The sequence below is a fragment of the Ambystoma mexicanum genome, chromosome 7p (assembly GCF_040938575.1).
Source record: "Ambystoma mexicanum isolate Mex_15411 chromosome 7p, UKY_AmexF1_1, whole genome shotgun sequence".
Lineage (NCBI taxonomy): Eukaryota > Metazoa > Chordata > Amphibia > Caudata > Ambystomatidae > Ambystoma > Ambystoma mexicanum.
This window is the reverse complement of record NC_090939.1, coordinates 256,828,926-256,856,558: the sequence shown is the minus strand read 5'-3', so window position 1 is coordinate 256,856,558 and position 27,633 is coordinate 256,828,926. Positions and strand designations below refer to the sequence as shown.

Here is a 27,633-nt window from a genome sequence, read left to right as displayed (position 1 = left end):
CTGCAATGCGCCCAGGTTCAACGAAACTTATGTGGTGGGCAAAGTGGCCTACCGGGCTGCCAAACTAGAGGGTAAGACGGTCTGGAACCACTTGACCGACATCAAGTCCTACAAGGCAGTGGCCTCACCTGGCAACAAAGTCACCTTGACCGACATGGCCAACGATCAGCACCTAGAAGAGCGACAAGCACGTTCTGAACTTTTACGACCGAGGGGAGGACATCCCATGGTCACGCGCTCTCGAGCAGCAGTAGTAGACACTGGAACACTTGTAGAGATAAATTAGGGCACATTGTTTATTTTTCCTTTTTCTCCACCACAGAGTCTACGTGAAAGCCGATATAACTGTTGAGTGTTCATGTTGCCCTATGCCCAATACCCAGATACTTTCTCGAAACAATTTGTCCACACTGTTAGGAGACCTAGCCGATTCTGAGCAAGGTCCCCTGGAGTATACTATCTTGCGTTTAGAGAGTATTTAGCCCAAACGTACACACAGCTTGATCACGATGATCCACCAGTCCTTGCCACGTTGAGAGACGCATCAGTAAGAAAGTTGTGGGAAGAAGTGTTTGCCTTTGCCATCAGTGAATATTTGGTTAACATTTCTTCACGCATTTCAGGCGGGCAACAAGATCTTCAAGCTGCAAGGATCAAGCAGCGCAAGTGAAAAGGAATGACATTAAAAAATGTGATGATTTTGTTGGCCTTACTTATTCCTAGTGTTAGGCAAAGTTTGTTTGCAGTACCCTCTGGAAACACTACACACAACTATGACTACAGGTGTAAGCAAACCAACCTTTGGTATAAGTCTGTACTACACAGTTTTGGTAGTGTGTTGAGCAGCCAGGTTTATCTCAAGAGGGAAAATGTAAGCTGTAGTGGAGTTACACAGAGATTCACAGTTACAGGTATTCAAATAGACGCTTACACTCAAGGTTTCTTAAATAACAATTAATAATTTATTTATTAGTTCAATTATAAAACACTCATTAGAAGGAGGCAATCACCTAGAAACCCACAAATATACTTCAATACTGTACACTCTTTAAAAAGTAAGTAAAAGGCAAAGGTTATCAGAACATAAAAGACTACAATTATTCTTAGACAATGCAATTACTTGGAGTTCATCAGAAGAGTGAATTCAATTCAATAGGCTAGGCCAAAGTCAATGGGCTAAAGTCTTGGATAGGATAAAGCAGTTCTGGTAGTTAAACGGAAAGGTCTCTGCACAGGTTCTTAGAAGTAGTTTGTAAAAAGAAGAATCATATGTTGGGTGACAAGCAGATTAGGCCGGTGAGTTGCAAAGGTTTCAAACACTTTCACAGTGAGAGGTAAGTTCTCTATCTTGTTTTACAGTACCTTACAATGAAGAAAAAGATGCAGCTGATGACATCTGTTCTGGCAGTTCCTGCAGATCTACTGTTCCTGAGCCTCAGTCAAGGGGACAAGAGGGAGGGCGTTGGGGGACTCCTGCACTGGACTGGTCAAAGCTTGCAACTGACAAACTTCAATTTCAGTGGCTGGGAACTGGGAAAGTTATGAGGGTCGACTATGGAAAAGAGTTTTGGGCCTTCCAAGCTGTGCTTCCATAAAAAGTTTAAGATTTTAGCTGGGCCTTAAGTCATTGAAGTGCATGGCAGAATGGAAACTTATTTCTCTATTTCAAGAAATATTAACGAGTAAAGATTCTACACTCTATGGAGACCTAAGACATCAGAGGCTGCAGGGCAAATCATCTCTTCTTTCTTCATTCGGGGAAAGGGTCACGAAGGCCCTCGTGAGAATAGATCTGGACGAGGAAACTCTGGTCCTAAACCCTCTCAAAATAAAAAGAAAATTAGAACTTTTGGATTGGATCGAAACAATAGAGAAAGTAAGAGCAGATCCAATCCAATGTGCTTTTTTGAGGGGGGAAAGAGAACTGGGGCTTCCCTCAAGTTACCTAAAGAAATTCCCCAACAGAGAGCTGCGTTCAAACTTCCTCAGAATGAGATTTAACCTCGTCCACTGTGGGGCGGTCTTGGAAAAACGAAGCGAAGGGACTATGGCAAAAAAACTGTGCTCAATCTGTATAAACCCTGCCAAACAAACAATAAGGCATCTATTAATGGACTGTTAAGGTTCATGGACATATCGATTAAGATTTTTCAGAAACTTTGTGCGCAGAGAAGAAGATATAATATCAGACTTCTTGTGGGACAGAATCATCTCAGGTACAAATGCTGCGTTGACGTTAGCAGCTATTCAGGTGCTAACCAAATGTGAAATAGTTATCTAACATATAAATGAAAAGGGAAAAATGCATCTAAACATCGCGCACATAGAAAATATGTGGAAAAAAAACAAAACTTTAAAGAACGATTGCCCAGAAAAATTTGGCAGGGTTGGTAAAAAGTGGGAAAAATATTGTAGTTGCCTTTTTCATGTTTTAATTTTCTTTTAAACTGTAATATGTTTTATTTGATTCTTTTTTTAAAGGCTCATTGAGCCAAACAAACATTTTTTTTTAAAAAAGTGGCTGTTTCGCGTATCAGCTACCGCACTGGTAACAACGATGGTCCTGGCTGTCAAGGTGGACTGTCCTTGCTTCAGAGGTCTTGCACTCAGCTGAGGGGGGTAAGGCTCGGTCAGTCCAATGTCTTGGGAGTACGGAGGATCTTCCAAACGCTTTAGGCAAGCTTACAAGCAATGCACATAATCTGCTGTCCCTCTCCCTGGCTCTACAGTTTCCTGCAGCACTCTGAGGAAATGCAACCAGCTCCGAGATAGGTGTCCAGGTGGCTTACTTGGGAGTGGATTGGTCCCACCAACTCAAAGGGAGAAGTTGTCCTTTGCAGGGCTTCTCTGTCAATGCGAACTTGCCGATTCAGACCTGCAGCAAGGCGTCACCGGGCAAACCAACGGTCCAGGAGTTGCAGCAGTCGTCCTCTTCAAGCTCTTCGGTTCCCTCATTCCAGTGGTCAACTCTGCCTTCCAAGCCAAGAGACTTGCATTTTATTCAGTTCTCTCCCATTCATTCCAGCCTAGCTGCCACTCACCCAGCAGGGTGGCTGTCCTTGCCGGACAGTCATCTAGCCGATCATCAGAGTGCATTTGGGTCTCCTAGGAGACTAAGCACAGTGAGTTTCGGGCACCTCCCACACTTTCTGCCTACCCCAGACACTCTGGAGCCAGAGGCGGTCTTCACTGATGAAGCCCGCCAAAGGCGAATGAACAAAGAGACCAAACCTGGTTTGGCACGCAGAGATAAACCCTAGAAGGACCTTTCCACAAAGACATGGCGAAAAAAGAAGACCGGGAACCATTTTAGCAATGATGGTTGGGCGCCATCTTGAAAAACATGGCTCCCGCGAATTAACCTTACCAGAGCTACGAATAGTTTGCGGTCGGAAAAAATCATGGTAGTTCATTGTAAAACCACTGCCACCAGCCATTCTGAGAGGAAAGGGTAACATTTGACTGTTACATGAGTAACTAGACATAGGGGGTACCAAGTAACCCTTCCAGCACTCTATTGTAAGATAGGGTGTGCTGGGTCTAGAAATGTACAGGGCTAAGTGAAGTCAATTTCACTCCACTGTTCTGGGAAACAGTAGTTGATCCCAGAGAAGGTATTTAAACCTTGGAAAATCTGAAAGACTTCCCTGTGTCACTGCACTGAAGGTGCTTTGTGACACAATGGTAAAGGATGATGCCTATGGAGTTGGTTAGACTCCATAACTAAAGAAAACACAAGGATAACACATCAAAATACATGAGAGTGGGGAAAAAGGGTAACACTCTATCCAGGTAAAACAAATCGAGTCCTGAAAGTCCAGCAAAGTTGCCGGGGGTCTCTAAGGTGAAGGGAATTAGCACATTTTTGAGAATTCTCCCTAAAACCTAGCAGTGTGATTATATTCGTATTCTGGAAGATTACTTGCGTTGCTAGCGCTACTTCTGTACCCGCTACTAAAATTCCCCCAACCAGAGCAGGTGGTACGACCAGGTCAGGTGGACAGGAGTACACTGCCGATAAGGTAAGGAGAAGTAAGCAAAGTGTTGACAGAGACATGAAGGGGGTTGACATGCATCTCTCCGACACTGCGCAAGTGTCTAATAACGTGGTACAAACACATGACAAAAGTAGGGAAGGAAACCACAGTGGAGAACTGTTATGTCTGCTCTTTAATCCCCTATGCAATGAGTACCTCCAGAACGTTCATAGCAACTGAAATAGCAGCAGCAAGAGCCCAATGCCTAATGCACCTCTCAATGGTTCAAACTCGAGGAAGATTTCAAGGTAAGACAGCCACCCTGAGATGGATGGATGTCATGCCTACTGTTAATGATACCAGACAAGTTCTAGAGTTCTAAACAAAGACAGTAATAGATTAGATCACCCTACTGCTGAATCCGAAGCAGAGAACGTTGCGCAACAGCGGCCAAATTAATTTCGTTTTCAACCTAAGATTAACCTTAAAAGGTCATGAACCAAGTATCTAAGGTATCTAGACTTCAGGTGAAATTTTCCTGCTACATTCAGGACACCATTTTATAAGGACTTTCTCCACTTACTAGATCAGTTACACCTAAGAGAGTGAATAGAAGACTCCATAGTGTGGAAATGTGTTGAAATCTGTTTTGACAAATGTTTGTTTTATTATAACAATAACTAATGTGACGTACCTTCTGATGAATGTTCCGAAAATTCTACAGAGAACAGAAACATGTCGAGTTCTAACTTCTAGTTAAGTTTTCTACAAATTATAAATTTGGAACCCAATCATAGGGTGCTGACAACGGAAAGATTGCAATAGCTTCTTTAGTTGTCCTTAATCAACAGTGTTTATGAACCATACACCATCCTATCCTCCAAAGGATAATGCGTCACGATTATCTTTGTGTTTTTTGTGTGTTTTTAGAGTAGATGCACTGTGCCACAACAAAACCTTTTTGTTGCATTTTAAAGTCCAGATATTTTCTGAATAAATTGATATTTTTTTAATTATTTTAATAAATTGATATTATGCTTTTGAGCTAGTAGAGATTCACTGCGTTTATTGGTGTATATGTTGAATTAAGCCAACTACCTCATATTAGTTTATCTTAGTTCTACTTTCCCAAAATAAGGTAGAGTTTCCACCTCAGGTGGTCTTTATGGGGTTTTCCCCTTGATATACTGTGTGTGACAATGACATAAAGACATTAGACATGATTAACAAATATTAGCAGCTAGATGAAGCTGTACAGTACGTAACTGATGGACCTGACAGAGGAGAAACAAAGAACATCACCCTGAAAGAACTGCCATGTCCCTGGACAAGAGTGAGGGATACAGGAGCAGAGCCTGGTTGTTGGGAAATAACAAATATACTAGTGTATGGACAAGTACACAAAAACAATGGATGGCAAGATGGAATGGTGGGAAGCATAGCACTGACACTAGCGCAGTCACAAGTGAACAAGGTACAGGAAGAAAATGATAAGTGCCTAAAGGAATGGGAAGCAAGTGCAAAGTTACTGACATGGGTGGAAAATGAAGCTGGTCCGATGCCGAAAATACCCCTGAAGACACCAGCACTGTGCTATCAGCATAATGCTGAAGTTGGCGAGAAATTATAAGTTACTCACCATAGTGACTAACGTACTCCTAGTCCATTGTCCCCTTGCCTCCATACAGCATGGGCGTCCCTCGTTAGAAACGGGAGACGGAACCTTTTTCACCATAAAAAAATCTCCTTCCCTTTAAATCCAGTGGTGCTCAGGGTGCGACCATGGGAGCATGCGCTCCCCTGACTCCGCCCACCGGCACCACTCCTCAGTCCCCATTGAGGCATCGACAGTATTACCATTGAATAATGACACCAGTTTTATTATGGGGTGGGGGTGGGACGTATGGAGGAAAGGGGACTATGGACTAGGAGTACATTAGTCACAACAGTGAGTAACTTATAATTACTCCTACGTCCCGTCCCCTTTCCTCCATAATGTATGGGTGATTACAACTGAATGTAGCCCCAGGGTGGAGAGGTGACCCTTCTTAAGAAAACAAGTTAGTAAATACTGCCTGCCCGAATGCCGCGTCTAACCTGGAGCCGGAATCCAAACAGTAGTGCTTGCAGAAAGCCGGGCGAGTAGCCCATGGGGCCGCCCTGCTGATGTCCTGCCACAGGACGTGTCTCGAACGCGACCGCAGTGGCCTTGGCCATGTCAGCGTGGGCATGCATATATGCCAGAAGTGGTTTGTGCTGCCCCTCATAGGTCTCCTTAACCCTTTCAGTGCAAAGGGTCGAGGTATCTTGTCCTTGAGAGTGCACACTCAGTGCCAAGGACAAGATAGCTCGTCATTTTCGGCACCTTGTTTTGAGCGATCCCTGCAAAGCAGGGATCGCTCAAAACTGTAATCCAACCCCCGGGCTATGTGAGGGGGAGGTCCCCCCTCACTGCCAGGGGGCTGGATTACCTTCAGTTTCACGTCGGCGTGCGTAACGCACGTCGGCGTGAAACTGAAAGTAAATTCCCCGCAGCAGCCATTTTCGGCTGCTGCGGGGAAGAGAGAAGGTAAGAGACCTTCTTTGTCCGCCTCGATCTCCGGCTGTATTTCAAGCCGGAGATCGAGGCGGGTATCGTTGGAAAGGGGAGATTCTCCCCTTTACAACAATACCCATTGTGCGGCATTGCTACCTGCGGATCGGGCGCAGGGCGCACGATCCGCGGGCAGCAATGCCACCGGATCAATACAGATCCGTTTGTGACGCAGGGGGAGGGGGGGCTGCTTACTAGGTAAGCGGCCCCCCTCCCCCGTGGCCCCAAGGCATGGAGCCACACCGGCAGAGACCCCTGGGGGCAGATGATCACTGCCCCCAGGGGTGAAAAGGGGGGGGGAATTCGAGGGGAGGTGGGAGGGGGTTTGGGGCCCTGGGGCCCACTAGACCACCAGGGATTTGGCAAAAAGTGGTGTCCTTGGAAAGGGGAGGTTCTTCCCTTTCCAAGGACACCACATTTATGAGGCATTGCTGGTCACGGATCGGCGCAGAGCGCTTGATCCGTGACCAGCAAACCACTAGACCACCATGGATCCGTTTGTGAGGGTGGGAGGGGGCTGCTTCAAGTAAGCAGCCCTCTCCCCCCTCCTGGCCCCAAAGCATGGGGGCACATGCATGTGAACCCTGGGGCAGATGGCTGACCATCTGCCCCAGGGGAATGGAATTTTTTTTTTCTTAAATGATGGCGAGAGGGGGTGGGCGAAGGGGTGGGGGGCCACTAGCCACCATGGATTTTTTACTGAATGAAAGGGGGGGGGGAGGGATGCCCCCCCAACCGAAGTAGAAAGGGGGCACCCCTTGTAACCCTCCCTGGGGGCAGATATCTGCTCCTAGGAAGGGGCATCTGACCCTAGGGAGGGATGCATGAGGTGGGCCCCCCCTATCTGTGTCCAGGGAGGGTTGCATGAGGTGGGGCACTCCATTTGGGGTGAGGGGGGTTGAGGGCCACCCCCCCTTGCAGTACATCATTCGCTGCAAACAGGTGTCCCGACGAAAAAGGTACCTCACATGTGTGGGTGCACCTACCAGGGGCGCAAAAGGAAAAGGGTAACCTGCTGGTACAGTTTTCATCGGGACACCTGTGGGAACGCGGGACGGTAGGCCATGTGCTGTTGGGGGCGTGTTTCGATGGGTGAGCCGAGCAAAATGTGCGGAAAATGCGTTCATTTTCCCACATTTTGGACTTTGCAGGGGTGTCTGGGTAATAAATTCTGGGGCGATGTGCGCAAATCATACCTCTGCGGATTCCCACCACTCCAACACATCCCATGCTGGATGTACATGGGCCTGTGTTGTGCTTTAAATACACTGACTCCCCCACCTCCGGGGCTAACGGTACACTTACCTTATCTCTACAGCTCCCAGAAACCATAGGCACTAAGTAGTAGCCTGAGTGACCCTAATCATACGAGTCTTCCCATGTCTCCAAGAGTCCGGCAACCATAACAGGACTCCAGCACAGCGTCACCGCTGCACCACAGCAGACGGTAAGCTGTTCCATGACAATACACTCCAAGTGTATTGTTAGGCACCATTCAGCCATTATTTATTAATACGTAAATAAAACCTTAACTACCCGAGATCCTGACAGCTCTCCACCTTCCCCCACAGATTTCTTTTACGGACAGAACCTGTAGCAAGAAAGCATCCTGATGAAGGCCACCAACACCCCGGGCGTAATCCCAGCCCAGCTTGGCCGAAACACTGTCGTGTCGATTTTCTGTGGCACAACTCCTGTCTATATGTGTTTGTAGAATAGTGTTGTGTTCACTATTGTCGTTCTAGTACCCCTGGACCTACCACAGTCCTGGGCTGCACACTGTTGACACCTTCTGTCGTCAATCACTTGTACTGTATACTTGTGCACCACTGTGAAAATTGTTCCTCCGCAAGAAAAGAGGACGATACTCATTTGTATTTCGCAAAAAAAGAAATATCTGTCCACCTAACCTTTCGTGCTTATCGAAAGTTGTGTAAATGTTTAAAAATACTAATCTGTGCAAAATCTTTTTGAAGGCAAAATAAAATAGCTTCAAAATTCGACAGCTGCTCTCGGATCTCTCACCCTGATTTCTATCTATTTACCTACAAGTACCCTCCTGGGCATATCAGGACTTTGCCAGGCGCCCTTTATATACTCTTCCCACCGCTGTCTTCTTTTCGGAAATGCATGGGGGTCCCTGTTTTTCTTGGTGGCTGCAACACCCCAGGCCTAAATCTGTAGGTTGCCTCCCCAAACCCTTTTGGGGAGGGATAGCAGCGGTTTAGCCTTATTCCTTCGTGCCCAGGTAGGTGCACCCACACATGTGAGGTACCGTTTTCATCGGTACACCTGTGGGAACGCGTGACGGTAGGCCATGTGTTGGGGGCGTGTTTTGATGGTTGCGCCGAGCAAAATGTGAGGAAAAAGCGTTTTTTTCCCAAAATTTCAGACTTTGCAGGGCTGTCTGGGTAATACATTCTGGGGCGATGTGCGCAAATCATACCTCTGCGGATTCCCACGGGTGTCCTCTTTTCAGAAATGCATGGGGTTCCGTTTTCCTTGGTGGCTTGGACACCAGAGGCCCATATCTGTATGTTGTGCCGGTCGGCAGAATGTCTGAGATTCCGCTCTGAAAACAGACTTGGGGTTACTTGTGTTTTAGGCTTTCCCTTGGCAGCCAGGTAGGTGCACTCACACATGTGAGGTACAGTTTTCATCGGGACACCTGTGGGAACGCGGGACGGTAGGCCATGTGTTGTGTTTGTGTGGTTTTCATAACGTTTTGACCCATTTGCTGGTGCCCTTTGTCTCACAACCCTTTCATTTCCCAAATGTGACCTACCTTTAGTCGCTGCTTTAGCCACCAAACACTTTTGTAACCTGCACAAGTCACCTACCCTTGAAAAGGTCTACCTGTGCTCTTTCAAAAAATGTATGCTTGCCGTTCCTCACCACATTGGTTTTCCCGATTTACACATGCTAAGTGCGTCTGGTCAGGCCGTGAGCGTAAAACTCCTGTGTACCATAGCTCAGTGTTTGGCTTGTGGTATTGTTTGTTTTGTAAAACACTACAAAAAATGTGTGCTCTCCTAACTGCAAGAGTCGGGGGAATGTAGCGGAACATTGCTTTTCTCAGAATTCATAGAAGCCATTGCCGTACCAAGCCAACCATGTCCAACACACCTTTTTTTTCGGTCATTTTCCCGCTTTTCCCCCCAATCGATGGCAGTTTCCCCTACCTAGTTGTTGCCTGACCTACGCAAATCACCCCTTCCAAAACCTGGAATTTGGTCTACTTTTCAGAAATATATGCCTTTGTCCTCCAATTCGGCTTTCCTGCCCTTTTCTTCCATTCCCTCCATGCATGTCCAATTGGCAAAAATGGCCAAAATCGCCTACCTCTCACAAAACGGTTGATAACCAAATCAAAATATTTTTTTTCCATTTCCACTCAACCTGTTCTTGAAAGCCAGGAAATTGGGGAACTCGGCACAGCAAACCATTTGTTCCTAGCTCTTACAAGGAAAAAACCGCAGGCTTCTTTGTACATCATTTTATTGGCATTTTTTGAAAAAAGCCAAAATTTTCGCACTTTTTGCTTATTTTCTCTCACCCCCCTACATCAACCTGGGATTCCTGGGTGGCGTTACGACCGCCTACATGTGGGAAAAAAAGGAGCCAAATTTGGCCGAGATATCTCATGTAACAAAAAAGTTACAAGCCATTGAATGGCCACATACCGAAATCACCAAGAAAAGGCCCTGGCACTGGGGAGAAATACCCATGGCACTTAAAGGGTTAATTGCTGAAATCATCCACCTTGCTATGGAGGCCTTGCAAGCCTGATATCCTGGCTTTGAACCTCCAAAGGTGACAAATAGATCCTAAGATTTGCAGAAGCTCTTCGTTCTGTCCAGATAGAACTTTAGAGTGCGTCTAACATCTAGACAGTGCAGTACTCTCTGAGCGGTCCCATGTCATTTCATTGCCTGCCTTTTCATCCCCAGGCTTTTAAACATGCACATTCCAGCGAATGTGCTCATCGTTTTATTTTTTTATTTTGGGGGGTACCCCCCAAACTCCCGTCCCACATTTATTTTTTGCCATTGCCCACCTGCCCAAACCCTTATCTGCCCGTTCCCACCCCCCCTAAAAAATTTGATGAGCACATTCGATGGAATGTGCACTTTGAAAAGCCTGGGGATGAAAAGGCAGACGATGAAAGGACGTCGTACCCTCTGAGCATCGTCCTTGGGGTCTGCGAATAAAGTAGGTGGTATTAGCTCCTCATTTATGTGGAACGAAGTGACTACTTTAGGCAAGAAGGCGGGATGCGTTCTGAGGACCACCTTGTCCCTATGAAATGTAGTGTATGGATCCGAAGGCACCAGAGCTTGAATTTCGAGGACCCGGCGTGCAGATGTAAGACCCACCAAGAGGGCTGTCTTAATGGTGACTAGCCTGATGTCCGCAGACGCCATTGGCTCAAAGGATTTATGCGCCAAGGCACCCAACACTATGTTGAGGCCCCACACAGGGTGTGGCTTCTTGATAGGCAGGTAGAGCCTGGTGAGCCACCCAAATGTCTCTTAACCACTGGTTTGACAGATGAGAAAACGTCCTCCTCCAAGTTCTGGTAGAGTCCGATGGCCGCCAGATAGGTGCAGTTTGTGTCTATTTTCACCCCTGAGTGTGCAAGGTATTCTTAAAAGGATAGCACATCGTCCAATGTGCAAGTAAGAGGATCAACCTCCTTCAACTCCGCCCAGTGGCAAAACCTAGTCCACATGCTTTTGTACTGGCTCCTGGTAGCATCGCTCCTAGCACCCTGTACGATGTCCAGGTTAGGCTGTGAGAGACGCAGATGCTTTAAGGTGACCTGATCAGGAACCACGCTGCAAGGGCTAACTTCTGCGGGCGGGGTGGATGACCGTGCCCCCCTGCTGCAACAATAGATGAGCTGGGCCCAGTGGAAGGTGCATCGGAGGTTGGTCTGACGGGCTGAGCAGCTCTGAGAACCATGGCCTCGCCAGCCACCAAGGAACTACCAGGATAATACTGAGGTGCCAGGACTCCCTTATCTTGCAGATCACCGTGTGTACCAGGGGAGTGGGAGGGAAGACATAGGTGTTCATGCTGTTCCACTGTACCTGTAACGCATCGCCAAGAGAGACTAGACCCTGTCCTTGCCAGGATGCGAACTGAGGGCAATTCCTGTTGTACCAGGTGGCAAAGAGGTCCACCTTGTATGACCCCATCTGTTGAAGATCCCCTGAAGTACCTGATTGTTCAATTGCCATTCGTAATTGTCCACGCCAAACCTGCTGCGCTTGTCCGCCCCAAGGTGCGACTCCCCCAGGAGGTGGATCGCGTTCAAGTGTACGTCGTTCGCCAGAGCCCATTCCCAGATGCTGACCGCCAGGGTGCATAGAGGAGGAGACCTGGTGCCACCCTGCTTGTTGATGTAATACATGCTGGTGGAGGTGTCTGTTTGGATGAGGACCGTCTTGCCACTGATGAGGGGCAGGAAGGCCTTCAGCGCAAGCCAGAGGGCCTTCGGCTCTAGCCAGTTGATATGGGCCTCTTGTTCCTGAAGAGACCAAATTCTGGACAATGTGGTGGTCCAGGGTAGCTCCCATGCCTTGCAAGGACGCTTCAGTGGTGATGGTAACCTGCAGTGCTGCTTGACTGAAGGGCATGCCTATCCTCAAGTTTCAGTCCATGCTCCACCAAACAAGGTCCTGGTGTAGAAAAGGAGGCATGCTGACAAGTTCTGGTTGGGAACCCGCTCCCGACACCGTGAGGCTGCGAAGTGCAGCTGTAATCTCCTCATTTTTAGCCTTGTGTAAGGTACTGCTAGAAGACGCCACCATGATACACAGGAGATGCTGGTACCACCACGCAAATGTCATCTCTGTTGAGAAAATTACTCGTGGCCCTCTATTATCTTGTCCTCTGGGAGAAAGACTCGGAATTTGTATCCCATATGAGGCCCAGGAACAGTAGACTCTGCGTCGGTCCCAGCTGTGACTTCTTAGAATTGATGGAGATCCCAATTCATGTAGCGTATTCATGAAGGCGGAGGTGGTGTGCTGGACAGCCTCCGGGGATCTCCCCCTGACAAACCAGTCATCTAGATACGGATAGACATGGTGCCCGAGCCCTGAGAAGGGCTGCCACTGCATTCATAAGCCTGGTAAAGACCATGGGGGCTGAATTGAGGCCAAATGGTAAAACCTTGTAGTGGAAGCCCATGATCCTGAACCTCAGGAAGGACCGATGGGGCTGCCAAATCGGGACGTGTAGGTAAGCGTCCTTCAGATCCAGGGAACACATTGAATCTCTCTTGCACAGTGTCTCCGCAATAAGCGCTGGGGTAACCATCTTGAACTTTTGAAGCAGGAGGGAAAGGTTTAGAGTGGAACGGTCCAACAACTCTCAGGCCAGGCTGGTGGTTCTTGCGTATGGCGAAAATTCTGGAGTAGAAGCCTGTGTCCCGCTGGGACTTCTTCCACTGCTTGACTCTGGACGAGTGCTTGAATTTCCACCAATAGAGTTCTTGTCCCAATCTGTGGGAGTGGAGAGGAAGGAAAGGATGGAGGGGGCAGTAGGCCATGGAAACTGACAGGATCCAGGGGTCTGCGAACCTCTCGCACCAATACTGTGTGTGAATGGCAAGCCTTCCCCCCATTCCCCCACTGGAGACACGTGGACCCGGAGGGGAGTGTCATGCCTTTTTTCCCCACTGGGGCGCAGGAGGGGGACTGAAAGAAGCCCTTATTCCCCGCCTTCTGCCGCTTGCGGCGATGTGGACTTGGAGATCGGTCTGACTGCCTGGACTGTCATTCCTGGAAGCCCCAGAACTCACAGAAGGCTCGCCCCTTGTCGGAACGCTGGTGTGTCTGGCTATACGTCTTGGGCATGGACTTTGTTTGGGTAGATAAGGATTTCGCAGTCTGGGAACAGTTGTTCTTCTTATCAAGTTCCTCATTGATGGTAGAATGAAAGAGGTGCTACCCTTGAATGGAAGGTCCAATATGCAATCCTGGACGTCCAGATTGAATTTGGTAGCCCATAGCCAGGCAGTCCTTCTCATGTCTGTGGTGATGCAGATGGCACAGCCTGAGGTGTCCATATGCGCCACCGTGGACTCCAGGATGTCTTGAGCTACCATCTTTGCTTCTTCCAGCCCGGCCTTGAGGCGCACCTGATTGTACTCCGGAAGGAAGTCGGCTAATTCCCTGTTGAAGCCTTTGGTTAATGGCTGTGAGCATGGCATCTGCATTAGCTTGACCAAGGTGCAGCAAGGCGTTGGAATAGACCTTTCAATACGCCTCCAAGATCTTTTCCTCCTTGCCTAGCAGTGCCGAGAACAAGGTGGCCAAGGAAGACTGCTGCTTCGAGTAGATGGAGGCCGCAGCAATCACAGAGGAGTGTGGTTGAGGGTGCGCCGACAGCAAGAGTGTATCCCCCTCCAGTTTCCTGTACTTGACATCGAGGAGCCTTTTGGTGGGCTGCATCGGTTTAAGCCATCCCTTTTTGGCAAAGGCTAAAACGTCCTTTTGCATGGGAATCCCTGTTCTAGCTGCGGCGAGTAGAGTGAGGACCTCCGCCAGGACTCCCGCCTCCGGCTGTTTGACCTCAGGTTGTGGAAGCCACAAGTACTCGGCCAGGCCTGCGAGCCAATCATGGGATGCCTTGGCCGACAATGGAGTGTCGGGGTCCTCCTCCTCATCTGTGTCTGCCAGGGTGTCCTGATGGTCCGAAGTGGTTGGATGAGTACTGGGTGCCGAGGGCTTAGGTATGCTGACCGGAGCCTGAGGCTGCTGTGGAGGCTGGAGTGGAGGCTGGAGCGGAACCACCTGGGGAGCCGGAGGCAACGTCGCATGCACCGTGGGTTCAGGTGTGGGCAGCTGGGGCTGCTCTGGGGCCTGAGGAACCAGAGCCAGAGGCAGATTGACTGTGGGTGCTGGTGGAGGAAGCATGTCCCTGATCGCATCCCGAAGGATGGCTCCCATCTGCAGGGATCGCATAAGCATGAGGAATCTCAAAAAACCTGTCCTCACAGCCCGGTGAGGCGCTAGGTGGCATCAGCAGAAGAGCAGGACCCGAAGGCTGCTGAGGACTGGTCGTACTCTGCCTTCTCTGCTGAGTGTATCTGCCCTGCGACGTTTAAGGATATACTGTAGGTCACGTACCAGGTGAAAATCAGTTCCACCACGAAACTCGTTCTTCCACCTGCTCCATGAAGGGTGGTGGCGGTGTCGGGCTGCATGCCAATGGCCTGCATAGTGGTGCTTGCCCGGCCTCCTCCACGACTCTAGGAGGTGGAGCTTGAGGCCTACCCTGCACCTTAGGATGGGGCCTGGTAGGCGTCATGCCTTCGGCTGTGTCGCCGGTAGTGCTGCGTACATGCGCTCCCTCAGGCATTTGTCCGGTAGGAGGGTGTAGCCCCTCAGGTGGAAACCCAGTAAAAGAACCTTGCGGTCACTCAGCAACCTCACTGGTAGGATCGAACGACCCCTCGACCGGACGGCCGGTAGCTGAAGCAGCCCCGGTACCTGTGGTGGTGTTAGAACCTGGATGGTCCCTCCTGCTCTGACGTTTCCTAGGAAAGGAATTTCCCTTGGGGGGTGCTGATGAAAAGAGGCCCTACCTTGGGCCGTGACTTGTGTCTGACAAAGTTCTTCAAGTCCTCTGGAGGCGATCGTTCGAAGAGCTCTCTCCACCAAGCGAACCTGTTCCTCGGAGCACGCGGGGTTGCGTTGCACGCAGTACAGCCGTCCCAGCCATGGTCCCAGCCAAGGCAGCAGAGGCAAAGTGCATGGGGTTCAGACGTGGGGAAGAGCCCCTCGCAGGCTGGACACCTGCTGAAGCACAAGGACGTCGACATGCGCTGGGGAGGAGCATGGCGCCAGAGGTACCTGATTAAAGCCAAAGACAAAAAGACAGCATCCGGGGAAGAGCAAGTGGAATTGCAAGGCCGAAGCCAAACCCGGTAACGCTGGTGAAAGCGGTCCGTTCCTGTTGATGTGGAAAAGGGGACTGGGGAGTGGTGCTGGGGGGCGGAGTCAGGGGAGCGCATGCTCCCAGGGCCACACCCCCGAAAGGGGACAGGAAGGACGTAGGAGTATGTTGGGTGCAGAAGCATTGAACAACACGCAGCTATGAAAACAGGAACGGCAGTACTGATGGATCATTACTGGGCTTGCGGATCGAAAGCATACAAGAAACTGCCACCCGATTGGGGAGGAGTTTGCTCGTTGGTACACACCAACATGCCTTCGCTGGTCATGCCACGGAAGGATGTGAAGCTCAATGAGTTCCCGAAAATGGGCGATAACAAAAGAAGGAAGAGATCGATTGAAGTGGCACCAACTGCTACGGCAAAGGCGCCAGGGGAGCCAGCAGGGTTGAGCAGAGTAAAGAGAGGAGGAAATTACTTCTCAGAAGCATCAGAAACAGCACTACATGAAGTTCCAGCGGAACATGGGCTGTTCAGCAGGACACAAATGTTCTTTGCATCAATAATACCATCTGTACAGACATATAGAAATGCAAAGTGCTTACAGATTACCTGCCGGGAGCTGATTTTGACCATTAACTCTACCCTGAAGGGGTTCAATGCGATCAAAGAAGAGCTCAGAGCAATAAGGTTGGTGGCACTTCAGAATAGATATGTTCTGGATCTCCTCACAGCTACAGAAGGAGGAGTTTACGCAAAGATAGGGAGTTCCTGTTGCACATTCATACCTGCCAACAACTAAGATAACAGAACTCTATCAGACGCAGTGGTCCAACTGGCACAGATGCATGCCAAAACGGAAGATGAAGGAAGAGGAACAGTAAAAGACCCGAGCTGGATAGCGTGCATATGGTCATGGATGCCATCGTGGCTGTCAGATGGACTAAAGGTGATCATGGGGGCCCTCGTGCTGGCAGCAACATTGATGTGCGTGATCAAAATCTGCATGGCCAAATGCAAGAAAACAGCAGAAGGAGCTATCAGAATGCAGATCCTGATGGATGTGAACATAAGAGGGGCAAGGGACGAGGTTGTAACAGAAAGGGACAAGATAAGAGAAAGAATTGCACAGTGCCAACTGTTCCCAACCGAATCAATGAAGTTGGACAACCCATTCGAAGTGAAGTACTATAAAGGGAAGTGGGTCTGGTGCAACCCCGTAGGAGTGTGCCATTACTTGAATTGGTCGCTCGATGACCACACCAACTACTATGGGCACCTCGGAAGAATAACGAAGATATGGAAACCAAGAGCAAAAGGAGTGTCATATAAGGATGTGGTTGACAGGCCGACCAAAGTGGGGACTGAAGAGGGATGACAAGGAAAAAGGCCAGCAGACAAGGCAATCACCTGTTCTATTTCAGACGGATTTCCAACCGACCCACGATTGATAAGTATGTCGAGAGGTATCCATTCAGCCAGCCATACAGACCAGGGACGGTGCTGACCTTTCCCTGTGTGGATGAAGAGCTGCAGGCCATGAACAGGGATTCCTCTATTGACAGCCTGGACGAAGCACCAAGAAGCCATGTTGCTGACGTCGTTCGAGACACAACGACATAGCAGCATTGGACATGAAGCACACGTGCCACCCGCACTTAGGCACATAAACACACTGGAACACATGATGAACACGAGCGTACAGTTCTACAGAGGACAGATACCTATACATAATGTCATTGCTTTTATTATTTTGCCATTAGCCAAACGAAGCAACGCAGAAGGCGCAAGAGACAATAGGTCCTGAGCAAAAGCTTACAGATGCTTATATGCAAATAGCTCTATGGAACTGAAGGAGCACCTATAGGACCTGATAGAAGTGTGAACCTATGGAAATGTAGAATAGTATGGATGCTGTAGAAATTGCATTATAAGGTTTAGGAACAATACATCAGGCTGTGGCCTCAGAGTAAAAGACGAGCAGAGCGGAGCCAGGCTGGACAGAGCAAAACGTGTGACACAGGACCCGCAGCTAAGGCCAAGAGATACAGATGACTAACCAATCCCCAGATGACAAAGGGACCAGCTGCAGAAAAGAATAATAAATCCTCATAATTCAGAACTGCACAGCTCAAATTCATAGTCTCTGAACATGTGGGATATGGCTGAAGCAGACAATGGAGAGCGAGCAGCAGTGGGAAAGGAGCACTGGTCCGATGCCCCTAGACACAGACAGTTACGAGTATGCAACAAGTGTTGCGTCGATCAGGAGAGCACTCTCAAACTAAGGTGGTGTACACAAGTTACAATGCAGACACAGTCATTCGTATTAACATGAAGAGATACACTGAGAGCTGAGAACCTTTACGGATCCCAGGCCTGAGGACGTCAGCGATAGACAACTAAAGTTTAGTATCCTAGGGGTGGGTAGCAAGTCCACTACACTGCAACATTGTTATAGTTAGGGACTTGTGTATGGACCAGGCTAGCCTCCTGACATGCAAGGGCCAGTAGAATAACATCTATACTGTCCACTATAGGTAGTAAAATAGTCGATACCCAATAATGTGGCCAAATAGGTTTCCTGGAGAAGGGCCCAAGTTGTGACATCATGCTGATGACATATCACTGCAAAACCGGCCTACGAGCCGAGGAAGTGTGTGATGTGCATGGATTCTTTCTGTTCCTGTGCTGATCCTTGTTGGTTTGTCCGTAATAAACCGCAGTTTGAACTTGCCGTTGACCGAGTCCTCCGTATATCCTGGCGGAGGGTGTTCGGCCCTCCAAGTCTGCGGAATTCCAGTGTCCCTCTGGCATACCTGGGAGCCCCTACGAACATAGTATTAACATTCCATTTCTAAAAACCAATCGCAATCATATTAAAAGGTTTAAACTCCAATCTAAAATGATAAAACGGGTGATACTTCATCATCAGCAACAACCTATTTATCCACTCCGCCTCAAAAGCCTTTTTTATTTTAACCGTCAAGGGGGACTGAGCAAGTTCTTCTGTAGTAGAATCAACAGTAACAATAGATAACATTTACACTTTTATGCCAATAGAACCTTGCAATTAGCGAGCCCAACTTCTTGATTCAGTGACAAGAACCAAGTATGGGATGGTGGAGTTAAAATCTAGGCGTAAAGTTGAAAGAGCTTCCAAGTAATAGAAACCAGGCCAGGTTGGTGGTGTATTACTGCTATCGGTACACATTGTGGGAGTGAAGGTTTTTCGCCACAGTAGCGTCTCAATTTCCGACCAGCTAATCGATAAATTCATGGTTTCAACATCATACAAAGTTTTTGTTAGGACTTTATGATACAATTTTAAAAGATAAAATGGAGAAACGTCTATTGGATTTGTGGACTGATTCTCCAGAGCGGGTGAGAACTTTTTTCCATTCTTTTACTCTGAACATGGGAACCCTTTTTTACCTCTTCTTGGTACTTTGTGATGGAGTTATGCTTTCCTCCATGTTTTCTGGCATCACCTTATTATTTCAGCACACAGCACTTTCACTTTCTGTGCAGTGTTGCTGGGAGCTCCTTGAGCTCCCCTTTTTATTTTACCTCTGTTAACAAATGTTGCCAGGGCAGGGGGACACACTGTCCCACCTGTATTTTATATTGCAAGCTCAGCACACCCCACCTTACGTTGAGTGCTGAGGGGAAACATGGTCTCCCTCTTCTTGCTTTTACAGTAATTTAGCTACTGTTCCATGTTCATCCGACAGGCTGGTGGCAGTGTACCGTTTTGCATGACGTTTTGTGGACTTTGTCACAGGCTGCCCTTGCAGCTCCGGTAAGGGCCACAAGGGTCACCATCTGCCTACATTGGTGGCTGTTCTTTTTTAAGCCCAGTTCTTGATAACTTGGTCTTTCTTGAGCCTTCTTCTACCTGCCTGGGTGGGGGAGGTCTTGATGGGTCTTTTGTGTTTGGCGGGGGTAAGGGTGCAGAAGGAGGAGACTGACACACAGGTGGCATGACTGTTGGCATAAACTTAATCACAAATAAAGAGGAAACCTATCCCTTCCTAACTCTAAGAGGGGTTTCTCTGCCTCAACTAAGGAACTAAGGATTCGGTCAGAATGTCCTAGTAAATGAAAGAGTCCACCGTTGTGTGTCAAAAGGCCTACTTCTATCCCCCACACGTGTAACTAAACTAAAGAGGTAATAGATCTTCTTGGTTCAGAAGAATGGCTACCTTCTTCTGGACAGCCGACTCTAGTTCCAATTACAGGTACAAACTTTGCCTCAGAGAATGACTCCCTTCCCAGGTCTCAGTTCAGTCCAAGATATAAAATAAAGTTCTAATTTATGATGCTGTTAAGTTCTCAGTTCAAACTGATAAAGAGCCCGTGCTGGGGGAAGGACTCCCTTCCCCAGGTCCTTCTCACGCTTGATCATACAGTTCACAGTACCAGGGGGTATTGTCTCCCTTCCCCTGGTTTGGACCAACTTGGTTCACTAACCTGCCAAGTATGGTCTTGGTCCCAGGCTCTTATCAATAGGGTGCGGGTCCCAGACTCATGCCTCTCTCTCTCTGAACTGCGCTGCCAGTCCTGGCTCACACCTTTGCCAGGTACTGTGCCGAAGAAGAAGAGGACCTGTGATGCTCTTCCCAATTGGGTACTGGTCCGAGACCCGTGCTTCCATCTCCTTCACATCCCCACCAAACGTCCCAGTTACCCAGGTACTTCTATAGGGTGTTTACCGGTCCTCTCCGGTCAGATTTGGCTTCCCTGAATGCGTATCTGCGGTTTCTTATGGCTCTCTGGGAGCTGGGGTGAGACTGCAGGTTCTGCTCCTCTGGGGCTGTGCTGCATTGCTTGGCAGCACGTGTCCACCACTGCTTTCGCCTGGACGCGGGAACTCCCCGCTCGCCTGTTGGTCCTCTTCCTCTCTGGACTGATTTGGAACCCCCTCGGTCTGTCCGCCTGGGTTCCAGCTAGCAACGCTGTTGCTGCATCACTCCCGTCAGCGTCTGCACATGCGGTTCCTCCAGGGCGGGCCTCTTTCTCAGTTTAGTTTTCCCTCTTCTATTTGTATTGGCCTTGGCCAATCAGAATTTCAGAATCACTAGACTGCTCTGTGGTGGATTGAGGATCGCTCTTTAAACCTCTGCACCTCCTCCGCATCCCATTACTTCCCCGAGAGAATTGTGCCGTTGTGCTTTTCTACCGCAGGCTGAATCCTCAGCTGCGGTATACCACCCATGGGTGACCATTTTGTCAAAATGGCCCTAGTCGTCTTTTTTCGCCATTTTCTGTTTGTGAGGTCTTTCTTGGGTTTTACTCAGTGTGTCGAGGCAGAGGTGTGCCCGTTGTTTGTTTCGCCTTTGGCTGGCTTCAGCCCTGAAGCCCGCCTCCGGTTCCAGTGTGTCTGGAAAGGCAGGATGTGAGGGAGGTTCCCGAAACTCTACTGTCCTTTGTCTCTAGGAATGCCTGAATGCAACCAGTCCTGATTGGCTGGCTGTCCTGAACACTGCTGTTTGATTGACAGCCTACGCTGTACATGAATGGGAGAAACCTGCTTAAAAGGAGAGGATTTTGGGACTAGAGGCAGAGTTAGCCACTGGGAGAGACACCCGACAGAAAAAAAACGCAAATGAAGATTACCGCATCCTCCTGGACATTTGAATTGCCCGCTGAAGTCCTGCTGCTGTGCTGAAACTCCTTTTTCTGATCGACAAGAGAAGCTCCGGGAGGGACAACTTCTTCTCTTGTGTTAGTGGGACCAACTCACCCCAAGACGAACTCCACTGGACCAACTTCTCTGATTGGCTGTACTTCTTCGCTGCTGCAAGAACAGAGTGCCAGGGGTCGAGAAATCTGTAGTCAATTGCAACATCTGAAATCCAACCAGAAGCTCCAGCAGTCTAAGGACCCTCCAGAAGCAGGACGACCAGAGCTCGAGACCAGAGTGCAGGACCCAAGGAGTGAAGGAAGCCCAACCGGTATCAGGGATCTGCAGTGGTGCTGATTACCGAGCGCTGAAACCACGAAGTGCTGCTCATCTGAAAAAGAGCCTGTAGCTGCCGACGACCTCCAAACTGCTGCCACAGTAGCCCTCCAGACGTCCTCCCTCTTGTCTCCACGACTGAGGCTCAGGAACCCAGGGTCTGCACCGCTGCAACAGGACAGAATCCAGCTGGGCCTCTTCTTCAAACAAGAGGTACTTCTTAGACTTGGAGTACTTACCTCAGTGTCTTTTTGAGCTGTGCTTTTCTCAGTTGAGACTTTCAGTGCTTACCCTTCGAGTTGATTCCAACTCTGCTTTTCACAAGCTTAAAAGCTTGTGACCCTACAAGTGATTTCTACAAAACTCTCTAACTTTGTGCAAGACTGTTTCATCTAAGAAGTGACTCGGCTCCATAGACTGTGCTCCAATTGACTTTGGCTGTTCCGGGCTACCTGCAGTCTCTTCTAGTCCATTGACTTTGATATTTCTGTCCCTCATAGGTGGTAACTTGTTTTAGAATGTTATTGCTGTTAAAGGCTTGTCTAGACTTCATTGGAATATTTAATTATACTCCCTTGTCCTGAGGACCTGTTGAACCTTTTCCTTCCTCTAACCTTTCCTTTCAGCAACCTCAGAATCTGCAAAGTATAACTAGTGATATATAAATGCCATTGCTGTCCTTGTGCATGAAGTCACCTCTGGGTGTAGGAAGTGTGTAAAAAGCATATCCAAAGAGTATCCACTAACTCTTGCTGATTCTGGAAAAGTATTTTAAAGTAGATTTGATTGTTACCCATCTTGCCCTTTTTAAAGAACGCTCATTTAAAAATGTATGTTAAATAAATATTTATAACAGAAACCTTGAGTGTAAGTGGTACTTTGCTACTTGTATTTGCGAATTTCATTGCTACAGCTCACATTTACCCCTCTTGAGATAGGACTCGGTGTTCAGTCACACTACCAACTTTTGTAGTACAGACCCATACCAAAAGGTGGCTAACCTAATACCAAGCAGATAAGTGGTGTGTAGTCTCACACAGTGTTACTACATCAATTCTTACCTAACAGCCTACATCAGTGAATCTGGCATTTCTTCCTCGCCAAGGGTGGCACTCTGCATCTGGACCTGACCGGAAGAATCCTTGCACCCACAGCTCCTGGGCACCTCTCACTGGAACAAACAGCAGGAAATCCAACCTCCAGCAAACCCCAGTCTACCCATCAAGTCATCTGGAAAAATCTAAGTGGGGAAGTAAATGCAAAACATTTGTCCTCCCCCACCCGTGTCCTCCATAGGATAACATTGGGAACAAGTCCCTTTGTCTCTTAACCTTTCATTCCACTGCCTTTTAGTCAGCAAACCTGGGTAGTATTTTCTGAAAGATGACACCACCATTACTTATCTTAGTAAAAGAGTTGAATACTTATTTTTTATTGTATATCGTTAGTTCAAACCTTTAAAAAAAGAACAGAAAGCAACAATAAGCACAGAACACACAATAATACAAATGATATAAACCGCATTCAGATACTTATGCCCACTGTGGGTTCAACCGGATTTCCTATAACACATGACTTTTTTTAGTATATGTAAAAAATAAATATAACCATCAAGATTACTCTGAATTTATTAAATTTGTATCTAACCTTCATATCAAAATATAATACATTCAGAGCACATATGTCCTGTGTCAAACAAATTGATTAATAATTAATATTCTTAGCTCAGTACCAACTCAGTACAGACTTTGCAATTGGAGTGATCACTGTTAATCAACTCCTCTGTACAATCAAGTCGTCGAAGCCGAGTTAGTTCATTATTATCCAGGATAGCTTTAGTATATGCCACTTTAGCAATTATCAAGGACTTCTGTCTTCCATTTAAAATTCTGTTCAAAAAGCCATCTTTTTGTAACATTACTGCTTTGTGAATGAATTTCCCCCAAAAACATTCTCGCCTTTCTATTATTTCATCACAGATATAGTTTAATATCTCCTTTGAACCATCCCTAACACAAGTAAATTAGAATTAACCTCCATAGACTCATTCTGGTGAGAAACAATTGTGGCTCCTGAGACCTTTGGGCACAAGGCCACATTCTTCTTCGAGATTGGACTGTTGAAGTTAGGAAAATTCACTTGTGACTTGGTTCCATCATTACTGCATTCAATATACTTACTTGAATAAGTAATTTTGAATGCAGGTATGGACCTATGGTGAATGTATATGTGTATTATTAAGTATTAAGCGATATCACCTGTAAGTTTTATTTTCCAGTGTGTGAAAAAGGCCTAGAATAAAGTTGAATTATTGTGTATTATATTGTGTGGACCCCTGACCCCACTCACTCTCCTGAGAATAGCCTTGACTGCCCTCCACTGTTACCTTGATTGGGTTTTGTCTAACCTCTCAGAGTTCCCCGTTCACGAACTAGGGTGGTCTCCTAAAATCTGTCCACCAGGGCAGATTCTAGAAATCCATCTAAACACCACACACAAGAAAGCTTCCTGAAGCCTCAGTGGAATCAGGGATGCCTCATGGGAAACAATGAGCATAGTGCTGTACTAGTCAATCTGGAAGAGAATGAGGGCTTGGATTGTCGAGCGGAAGTTGTCAGATGGGTGGAATGGTTTGATTTAAAGCATGAATATCACGTCTTCTGATCATCCTTAGCTTTTTCCACCATCATAAACTACAGATAGTCTGTGCAAAGCTTTTTTGAATGTTTACTGTTTATAGGGAATGACCATGGAAAGTTCTTCAGGAAGCAATGTCCATTGTCATACTCGGTAAACATGCAACATTTATCTAAGAAAAATGAGCACTTGCTGTTTTTTGTCCCCTTGTATTCCATCATGGGAAGGGTATGGCTTAATGCACAAAACAGTGTTGACAGACACTCCTGTCCCCTCTACACATATGATACTGCCAAAAAGGCAGTCAAAATTATTAAAATAATTCTCTCTCAGGAGTAGTGGTAACTCCCATTTAATACATTCTTTAGGCATAGGGCCTCATTACGAGTCCGGCGGTAGCCCTGCCTGAAAAAACCGCCAGACCCGTAATACCATTCCGCCTCTGCAATTGCCGGAATCACTGGGGCATTACAACCCCGGGGACCCGGTAAGTCTGGAGGTGGAATTCTGTAAATCCCCATTCCCAGAAAGTCCCATAGGACTCCATGGGGATGGGGACCATGGAAACGCTGGTTCCGTCGATGACAGAGCCGGTGTTTCCATGTTCGGCTGCAGACAGGTGGTGTTACTCTCGCCAGGTCAGATCTGGCGGGAGTGACACCTCCCGCCGGCAGGACTCGGAATCAGCCGGTCCGGAAACAACAGTGGCGGCGGATTTACCGCCACCGTTGTTTCCGGACCGGCTGACTTATAATGAGGCCCATAGTGTTTATAGAAATTCAAAAATATTTTTAATGATGACAATAAATGTTAATCACATTAACACTTACATTTCAATAGCTTTATAACAACATTAAAAATAGCTGAACGCGTTTCAGGAGAATCCCTTTTTCAGGAGCTTGTTAATCTTTTTTCATTGAATTTTCAGAAAGGTCTAGAGGATAAATTAGAATGTGTTCAAATAGTGTTCCAATATTCACATTTTTAGACTCTGTACATAGTATTTTGTGTTTTAATATCGAATAGTTTTTCACCTAGCTAGACTGCGCCATGTGCCAACTTCAGGTAAATCTCATCAGTGCCCTCCGGTCCTCCCAGTAGGTTGAAGATAGAGGATCTAATTTGAAAAAATAGAAGGTTAGATATCCTATCTGAGTTTCATATTTCTGAGCTTTATGGCTGTCTCCGTTTTAGAATAGGGGAGTCTAGTTAGCCCTGGCTACAAGTTGAAATTGATTTCCTATTTTCACTGTGTTGGCATTCATTTGTGGTCCAAAATGGCCGCTTTATGTGTATAACGTGAAGTGCGTCACGTTCTAACGTGATAACGTCATTGTGTTAGTAGTATGCGGATGAGGTCACGTGTCATAATAGTATTGTGCAATAGCGCAGAAGGACTTCCGTGTTAGAAATAATTTAAACACTACAACCAAATGATGCTTGGTTGAACATTGGCGGTGATTTTTCAAATGCGTTAAGAGAAAAATGTTTAAAAAAATAAATAAAACACCTTGGTTCGATCAATGCAGCAGGGATCGGGTCAACACTAATTTCCCCCACCACCTTACCTGATAGAGAAGACTAGATGGAAGGACATCACCAAAGTGCAACATTATCAATTCGTTTAGCTGTGTGTCGGCCATACCACCTGCACCACCAAAACCATCCAATTCTTCCAATGGCATAAATCTGCCCAGGCAATACCACTCTGAAGGGCAGATTCTATTGTAACCATCATTCCACCCACAGAATGCAGTTTTTTTCCTGGCTGCATTACCTGCAAAGCAAACCCAGCCCTCAGACCAATGTGATCTCCCTCTCATCCAGCCAACCAGCGCCTCAAAAGGGGTCTTTAGTGACAAGACAATTCTCCCCCACCTTTGTCGACTGCGCACTGATATAATGAATGGCAACACTTCTGAAATGCACTTGATACATCAAATTCACAGGAGATTGTTTGACCTCTGGATCGATCCTCCTTTGTCTTGGTTCGTGGGTTGAAGTCCTACTTCTGTCAACCGCCGTGGGTCCTTGGTCACTTTCCACAACAAATCATCAACACAGCATTGAGCAAGCCTGCAGCAGTTGCAGGCCACCATCCACGGGAAGGCTCCACATCCACAGGACCAACATGTGTCTTTAGGCCCACCAAGTGGGATTGTGAAGCAACAAGCTCCAGACTACTGGCACCCTTTCAAGGCTCTACCCAGCTAACCAACAACAAGGCTGGTCCATCTCGCAGGGCTCTGAACTAAGCAAGCACCACTCAAAGGAAGCCCTCTCACAATCCGTCTGTCAAAGCCTCTCACTAACTTATTTTCATTTATTTTATTGTTCATTTATAACACGCTTAATACCAGTGAGTGGCTTCTAAGCGCGCGATTGTGATTCGAACCTGTGTTACGCCGAATTGTCTTGCTTCCAAGACAAACTCGTTGCCCCCGAGCTATTCTTCCTCCCATTATGGTTACACTACTCATGTCTGGCTGCCATGACAGATGTCATGTTGCAGATGTGGCCTTTCATATGACTCCAACGTTGGTTTTGGTGATAAGCAGCATCTCCAATCCCATGTGCGGCGCCTGAATACTTCCCACAACAATATCTTCCATCTGATCAATCATTAGCCCACCCAAGGATTTCTCAATGTCACAATAGCTGCATCAGTGCCAGAGCCAATAGGAAAAGCTGGCACGTTGGGCTTAGTCTCACCTTTTTGACTTTTGTGACTGGTTTACCAACATTTTTCCCCAGTATGTCACCATTCATGCCCTTATCCATGATGCTGCTCTGTTATGTGGACTCTGCTAGTTGGTGAGAGAGATCTACCCATTAGGAATACTTGTGGGGCACAACCAGTGATTGGGTGCACCCACTTTTGATTGGAAGGACAATGTGCAATCCACTCCGTTTTCCTATTGATCTTAATGGGTAGGGGGGTCTGCATCCTTACCTTGCACATGTAGAACCATACAAGATGGGGATGCTCTACTAGTCATGGAGCAGAGAAAAACAAAACAGAACCATAAAAAAAAGAGTGTAAGGAAGACCTACTGCTATATCTCACCTAGACCAGTTTGACATTAAAGTCAGTGTAGGAGTATTCTGCTCTACCTCATCAACCAGAGTGAACTGTGGAATCAGGCAGTTGGGTTGCAAGTCTAAAGGACCCAGTTTCCAGGGAACGCCTTGCAGCAGATCTTTGTGCAGAGCAGACAAGAAGAGGCAGGTGCACCCAACACAGTGAACACCAGTAATAGACAACACTGGAACGTGTCATTACAAAAGCCAAGAACCTTGAAAGTATTGTTGGCACTCAGATGAGTCAAAGTCTTACTTGGACTGTAACCACTGGATAACGATGGCACCTCTTGGAAACCAGAAGTGTAGCAGCAGCAAACAATACAGCTGCTAAACACTCCAGCTTCATCTACTCCAGAGCAGCACGTTCTTGAAGTCTCTTCAGCTGTCCTGCTTCCACGCAGAATCTAGTCACCGAGAGCAGAACACTCACTGCCCAGAGATTAGGACTGCCAGAGTGGATATCTGTGAACTT

At 47.4% G+C, this 27,633-nt stretch overlaps 1 protein-coding gene across 3 annotated transcripts in view; it reads right to left on the bottom strand.

The window, feature by feature from the left end:
* Positions 1-27,633, bottom strand: part of GART (phosphoribosylglycinamide formyltransferase, phosphoribosylglycinamide synthetase, phosphoribosylaminoimidazole synthetase) — a 1,418,226-nt gene that overhangs the window by 586,928 nt on the left and 803,665 nt on the right. The window lies entirely within an intron of this gene.